Below are 7567 nucleotides of genomic sequence, written 5' to 3' on the forward strand. Positions count from 1 at the left end.
CAGCAGAGTGCAGGGGTTTTCTCATCTTCCATACGTACTTAACTTACTTCTGATACTTCTTCCTCATAAAATGAATTCCATTAAACCAGAATGGAATCCCACTTCCGCCTCCTCACCCAGATGCAGATATGTTTGGATTTACAGGAGCTCACAGGAGATATTTGAGGCAAGATTGATTTCATTCATTTTGGTGGACAGTATTTTCTGAGGAAAAACAAGTGAGACGAAATGGATAGGCAGGTTCCACCGAGACTTGAACTCGGATCGCTGGATTCAGAGTCCAGAGTGCTAACCATTACACCATGGAACCACACACCAAAGGCTCCTCCTCGTAATTGTCCATGATGTGTCACAGTAACTCTACTGAAAGCATTTAAACAATCCAAATTTTTAGTCTACATCTACTCAGAACACTTTCGAAGAAAATCCTAGGGGGTTTAATTGTATTTATTTTTTATTTTTATCCCATTTTTTGCCAAGGAATACATAGTGTCTGCGCCCCCCCCCCCCCCCCCCCACACACACACACATTAACTCGGACTTCGTGATCCTAGTCCTCCCATTCTTCATTAGGAAAAACAGAGTGAGTACTTATATACGCCAGCACTGAATTGAACTTCTTATATCCATTATATGATTTAATACTTTAAAACTTGGTGAAATACTTTTAGTCTTTATATAGACGGGAAAACTGAGCGTTAGAAATTTCATATCTTTTACCTACAGCTCTGCTCAATTTCAGCCACGTGATATTTTTCTCCATATAGATTATGTGGTTATCAGGTCCATTGCCTCTAGGAAAAAAAGCGTTACTATGTCGATTTCTGGCACATTCACAGAAGAAAACTTGTAAGAGAAGCTATGTTTTCGAGAAAATGGAAAAAGGTATGCTTGAAGAAAAATTCTGAATTTTGTCACCTGTAGCTAATCAGAGACGCGGGTATTTCAAGATCAAGGACTCATCATACTCGCCTTCATCAAGAGGAAGGTGCTCAGTGAAGGCTGCCAAATTGCACTAAAAACTTTTGTTTTTGTTTGTTTTGTTTGTTTGTTTGTTTTAGCTGCTATTCCACAGACAACTTTTTCTTAGACCCAGCGTGCTTCGTTAAAGACTAGGTTTTGTGGGGCGGGGTCGGTGGATCCTCCGAGTCCATGCAACCAATAGAGCCCCCTCTCACCCTCTCAGCTCTCCTGGTCTCTCGCCTCCTTTCGGGTGCACTCATCGAGGCCGCCTAGCAACAAGTTTCTGCCGAGATTTCCACAGAGCTTTAGCCGAGTAGCGCTTTGGAATTTGTGCTGGTGGAACTCCGGGGATGCTGGCTGCCTTCCTAGCACTCGTCCCAGTGGGTGTGTACATAGGCATTCTTCTACGACTGCATAATGACTGCTGATGCAATGGAAGGAGATCTGACTCCTTAGATGAGGAGGCGCAGCGACCACCCTGGGGAAAACAAATGTCCTCACTCAAGACTGTTCTGAGACTTCAGTGACAGAGGCCTCCGAGAAGATGGTAGCGAGAACGTCGCCAGTACTGCCCTCCGCCTCTCGCTCACAACCGCTCCCTGCATTCTGGTGCACTCGCCCACACAGCGGAAGGCAGCAGAATGGAATTCTCCTGCTAAATGAGATGAATAAAATTGCAAAGGGGGCCCACTTCTCCTTCCAGTAGCCTCAATGACTGAAAATAAACAAACACACGAGGATCTTGCAAAACATCAATCCTGTGCAAAATCCTCATAGTGAGCACCTTCTAAGGGCTATAGGACCTTGTACCAGACTCTGAGTTGTGTTCGCCCAGCACAACTGCATATGATCTCCAGTGCCTGAATAAAGTGTTATCCTGTAACTCATAAGAGCACAGAACGAAAACCATAGCCAAAGGAAATAATTTTAAAGGGGATGTAGAAATAACGATTGCAAAGTCTGGGGATGAAACCTCCCCTCCTTTCCTAAATAAGCCATTCTTTCTGGTGATAGACGATGTCACTTCTTTGTCTAGGGCTACTATATATATATATATATATGCCTGAAAAGCAGGAAAAAGCAATAGGCTAAGAAGAAACTAGAACTGAAGCAAATCAAATAATTCAAGCAGAGATTTTTTTAAGCGAGTTCTTATTGTGGAAAAAAAGTCATTGGATTAGCACCTTTTTCAAATCATTTGTTTAACCAGTGTACTGAATTCCTGTGGAGGATCAGACGCTGTGCAAGGTGCTGGAGACATAAACAAGATAAGGGCACATCCCCTGTCCTTGTGGAGATTAGTATCTACTAGGAAGGAAGCTCCATCAACATACACACAAAACAAAGCTAGGCAGGGATAGGTTGGAGAAAGCACTTGTAATGCAGTCTAATGGCATGGGTATGATGGAAAGCTAAAATACAAATAGAATGGGATTTGGTTTGCAGAAGAATTAACATTGCTACTCTGCAGAAAGTGCCAGTCCATGATCTCCCATATACAAAATGCACAATGAGTGCAGCACATGGATCCTGATTATAAAAGATGGAGTGGTTTATCTTGGGCAGCAACAACACAGTAAAATATAAAAGGGAAAATAAAGAATAAGGTTCCATAATGGGCTTAGAATTATGGGTCAGACAAACCCCATTGCTGTTAACTTTTAGGGGGACGCGCCAGCATCTGTACATGAACATGAAAATGAACAAGGGTACTACTGCTGAATATAGGAGCTTCCAATGGGGCTTTTATCCTTAATATATTGGTGAGCATTGGTTGCCACGAGGGAAAAATGTGTTGAGCCCATGTAGAAAAGCTGTTTGTACTAGTTAAAAATTTGATTCGGGCCTCATGGCCGCTGAAAGGCATATAATGAATTTTTCAAAATAAGAAAATTAAGTTGGCCTTTTCCCTTTAATAGATTGTGAAGTTATCAGGGAAGACTTCTAAAACCTTTGTTGGTTTAGCACCCCGTGGGTTGGAAACTGAGGCAGTCTCTCACACCAAGGTGAACCTAGACAGAAAACACAGCATTTAGCAAACCATACCAGGGAATTCACAAAATTATTGAAGACTCTGTGCCTTAGACTAAGAGTTTCTCCTTTATATCATGTAACCTAATTGTAACTATTAAAAAATGAAATGACTCAAGTAAAATTAGGCATAAAACTGCTAAAGAAACATCTTTGAATTCAGGCTCCATGATTCATTAGCCCCAATATTGTAACTTAGGAGGCGAAGTTGCACCCACGCCTGAGGCTGAGATTCTAGTCAAACCAGTTCTGAGTGTCTCTCTCATCTCAGAGTGGTTATGGGAGGTGGGTTCCTGAAGATGCAGTTTTGGGAGGCCAGAGTTAGACATCGTTCTGTCAGGACCAGTGGATGGAACCAGGCTTATTTTTAAGCACCGGGTGATCAGAATCTGCACTGCAGCTTATCCTCAATCTTTATCCAGAGTTTCCCACGAGATAAATTATATTTGAGTTACATTTTCCTCATTTCTTTTGAGGAAGAAAACATGTAAATTTCTAAGTAGTGGCATGTCTCTTAAGTCTCAACAGATATTCTGAAGCTTGTATAAATTAAATTGATTTTTTTTTCTAGGCTTTTCTTGTTGCAGTTGTTCAACTGAAGGTAACACCTGGTATCTCCAAGTCATAGCTGTTACATAAATCATGCTCTATCCAGAATTTCTTGCTTCTAGAAGTTTAAGAAATGGAGACGAAAATCCAGAAATTGACGGATGTACAAAGAGAAAGATAAAAATCACAATCATAGTGGGATATTTTTGCAAAATACATCGGTCTGAAAAACTAATTAAAAACACACATGAAGATAGAGCCATAAAACAAAGGAATGCATTTCATATAATATACATATATAAAGAACAGTGTACATATCAACTTCTGGATTCTAACTTTTTCCAAACACACATGGAATTATCTCAAACTTTACATTTTACCATGCCAGATAGCAAGTCTCCAAAACCATAACAGGGTTAGATACATGCTATTACTTCAGAACAATAAAATAATGCCAGAAATAAAAACATTAAAATTAAAATTTGTATTTGTTTACAAAATAATAAATGTGCTTCTAAATAAGTTGTGGTTTAAAGAACAAATCAGGGGATATGTGTATTAAAACGGATGATTGAACCTGGTGTACCCCCCCCAAAAAAAATAAATAAATAAAAAAAAAAAAAAAAAAAAAAGAACAATTCAATCAAAATTAGGAACTATTTTACACAACATTGTAAATCAACTATAGTTCAATAAAAACATTGAAAAAAATGAAAGAAATTAGGAACCACTTTAAAATAAATGATAATAAAAATAGTACACGTCAAGACATGTACTGTGCAGCTAGAAATGTACTTAGAGTGATCCTCTTAAACACGTAAGTAAAAATAAAATAAATGCTTAAGAGTAATTATCTAAGCATTTGTTACCTGAAATTAAGAAGCAGCAACTGATTTATTTGAAAAGAAACTTTCAGGAAGAAAATAATGACTCAAAAAGCAGCTATTAATGTAATAGAAAATAAATACAAAGTGGACTCAGAGTGTTCATCGAAAAGAAAGCACAGCTAACACTTTTAGAAACAGAAATGGACTATGTTGAAGACAAATTATCCAGTAAGTTTGTGTTCATTAACCCAAACAGCAAAGAAATTAGTGGCTGTGGAGAAAGCTTTATATTTGATTCCTGGGGACTACTCAGTCTGTAAGCTCCAGGAAAGCTCATGGAAACCCTAGGGCTTCCTGAAGAAATCTTGTGATTGGCACATACTTAAGGTTTAAAATGTACAGTTGCCTTGTGAGGAAAATTAAGTAATGCATTTTGAAAATGGAAAAGAAAAGAAAAGAAAAGCCAACACAACAAACAACAAAAATGGTAATCTCTTTTTTCTTTTTGATTTTTTATTGTGACACAATATACGTAACATAAAATTAACCATTTTAACCATTTTTAAGTATATGGTTCAACAGCATTAAGCACATTCATGTTGCTGTGCAACCATCATCAGCATTTATCTCCAGAACTTTTTTCATCTTCTCAAACTGAAGCTCTGTATCCATTAATCAATAACTAACTCCCCATTTCCCCCTCTTCCCAGTCCAGGGCCACCATTCTACTTTCTATCTCTATGAATTTACTCTAAGTATCTCATATAAACAGATTTATACAGTATTTATCCTTTTACTACTGGCATATTTCACTTAGCACAATGTCTTCAGGTTCATTCATGTTGCAGTATGCACCAGAATTTCACTCCTTTTTAAGGCCAAATAGTATTTCTTTGTATGTATGTACATTTTGTTTACCCAGTAGTCTATCAATGGACACTTGGATTGCCTCTATCTTTCGGCTATTGTGAATAATGTTGCTATGAACATGGGTGTACAAATATCTGTTTGAGTTTCTGCTCTTAATTATCTATTTTGAGTATACCCAGAAATGGAATTGCTGGAACATATGATAATTCTATTTTTAATTTTTTGCAACTTTATGGAGATATAAGTGATGTATGACATTGTGTAAGTTTAAGGTGTACAGCATAATGATTTGAGATATGTATTTATTGCAAAATGATTACCACAGTAAAGTTAGTAAACACTTCACCAAAAGGAGTATGAAGGTAGCAAATAGCACACAAAAGGATGTTCACCATCATTAACCATTAGGAAATGCAAATTAAAATAACAATGAGGTAACATTACACACCTATTTAAATGGTTAAAATTAATGATATGGACAATATCAGTGGCTGGTGAGGATGAGGAGCAACTAGAAATCTCCTTCACTGGTGAGATTTTCTTTAAAAAGGTATGGCCACTCTGGAAAAGTTTGACAATTTCTTATGAAGTTATACACTTGCTATGTGACCCAGCAACTGCACTTCTAAAAATCTATCCAAGAAAAATGAAAATGTACATATGCTAATGTTAACAGCTTTCCCCCCAAAATTGCCAAAAACTGGAAACAACCCATATGTCCTTTAATGGATGGTTAAAGAAAAAAACTGTGGTTCATCCACACAATGGAATTCTATTCAACAGCAAAAAGTACAAAATTTTGATATATGCAACAACTTGCATAAATCTCAAGGCATGTTCTATCTCGAGTGAAAGAAGCTAATCTCAAAAGGTTACATTTTGTATGAGACAATTTTCACAACATTCTCAAAAATGTCAAAGGAACAAAAAACGTATCTGGTTGTATTGGACTAGGAGGTAACCATAAACACAAGGGAGGTTTATGGATTGATGGAACTTCTGTATCCTGATTATGGTAGTGGTTACACGAATATATGCGTATACTTTCAAAAAGCCAGTTTTACTCTATGACATTTTTTAAAAAATAAAATAGAAATAGCTTAACACTTTCGGCATGTGAAAGACACAAACGCTCCCGTCGATTTATGTCTCAGGTGGAGGGAGAGAAAAACGACGTTGAAATCTCCTCTGGATCCCCTCACTTATTGTCCCTAGGTTCCTAATTTAGGCCCAAAGTATTAACCTCACTGTGTTTGGGAAACTGCTTTGCAGATGCAAATACACTTTCACTTTCCAGGGTTTTGGGGAGAGAAAAAGTCAGACACCCCTGAGCCTTGTACAAGGATGGGGGCGGTGAATTACTAGGGCTCTACCAAGTCAAATTTTTTTGAGGGAGTAATTGGTTCTCGCTTTGTTTTTCCTGGGAAGCACATTTTTGCCAGGTTGGTGCAGGTGTACTCTCCGCAGGGTAAAATTCTGACCGTAGTCGGCAGGATTCGAACCTGCGCGGGGAGACCCCAATGGATTTCTAGTCCATCGCCTTAACCTCTCGGCCACGACTACTAGTACGGGGAGTAAAAGATTCTCGTTATAAATGATATGTGGTAGATATAAAGCTGAGATTCCTGTGTAGACAAAAGTGTGCTCAGCGAGTTGGGCAAACACTTTCAGGTGAATGAAAGCTTGGGAAGGGAGGTCGAACTCTCTCCGCAGCCCCGACATTTAGAAGAACTGGGATGAGAGTACTCGCTATGCAAGTATCTTTGTTCAAAGTTGAGGTCAGTTCATCAACCAGCGCCTGCTTCCCTCACGGATAAGTTGGGTTCGTGCTGGGTGCTGCGGTCTCCGAAACCCGAACCGCATTTACTCAGCACCGAGGTGAAGTCAGCGTGATCCTACTTTTAGGCGTGGGTGGGACCAACCCTTCTGCTAGAACTTCCAGGCTGCTCGGTGAATGATACTGTGCTCCACGGCTTTCAGGGAAGGTAATGCTCCCTCCGATTTGTATCTAAGGTGGAGGGAGAGAAAAACGACGTTGAAAATCTCTTCTGGATCCCTTCACTCGTTGTCCCTAGGCTCCTAATTTGGGCCCAAAATATTAATCTCACTGTGTTTGGGAAAGTGCTTTGCAAATGCAAATACGCTTTCACTTTCCAGACTCGTTTACAAGAGGCATAGCCTGTCCATGAGTTTCATTTTCTGTGAGGTCGTAGCTGCGTTCTAAACAATGGATTACGTGATTCAGTTTTTGGGGGGGCAATGCAAGGGCTCATTTTCTCTAAATGTAAACCACACTGTACGTTTCCCATTCTCTTCTTTACGTTTGT

General features: G+C 39.0%; 2 non-coding genes across 2 annotated transcripts; both read right to left on the reverse strand.

Moving 5' to 3' along the window:
• Positions 1-238: 238 nt before the first annotated feature.
• TRNAQ-CUG (transfer RNA glutamine (anticodon CUG)) lies at positions 239-310 on the reverse strand. Its single transcript has one exon. It is a non-coding gene; the product is annotated as a tRNA-Gln (tRNA).
• A 6411-nt stretch (positions 311-6721) lies between these two features.
• TRNAS-AGA (transfer RNA serine (anticodon AGA)) lies at positions 6722-6803 on the reverse strand. Its single transcript has one exon. It is a non-coding gene; the product is annotated as a tRNA-Ser (tRNA).
• Positions 6804-7567: the final 764 nt, after the last annotated feature.

This window comes from Hippopotamus amphibius, chromosome 11 (assembly GCF_030028045.1).
Source record: "Hippopotamus amphibius kiboko isolate mHipAmp2 chromosome 11, mHipAmp2.hap2, whole genome shotgun sequence".
In the NCBI taxonomy this organism is placed as follows: Eukaryota; Metazoa; Chordata; class Mammalia; order Artiodactyla; family Hippopotamidae; genus Hippopotamus; species Hippopotamus amphibius.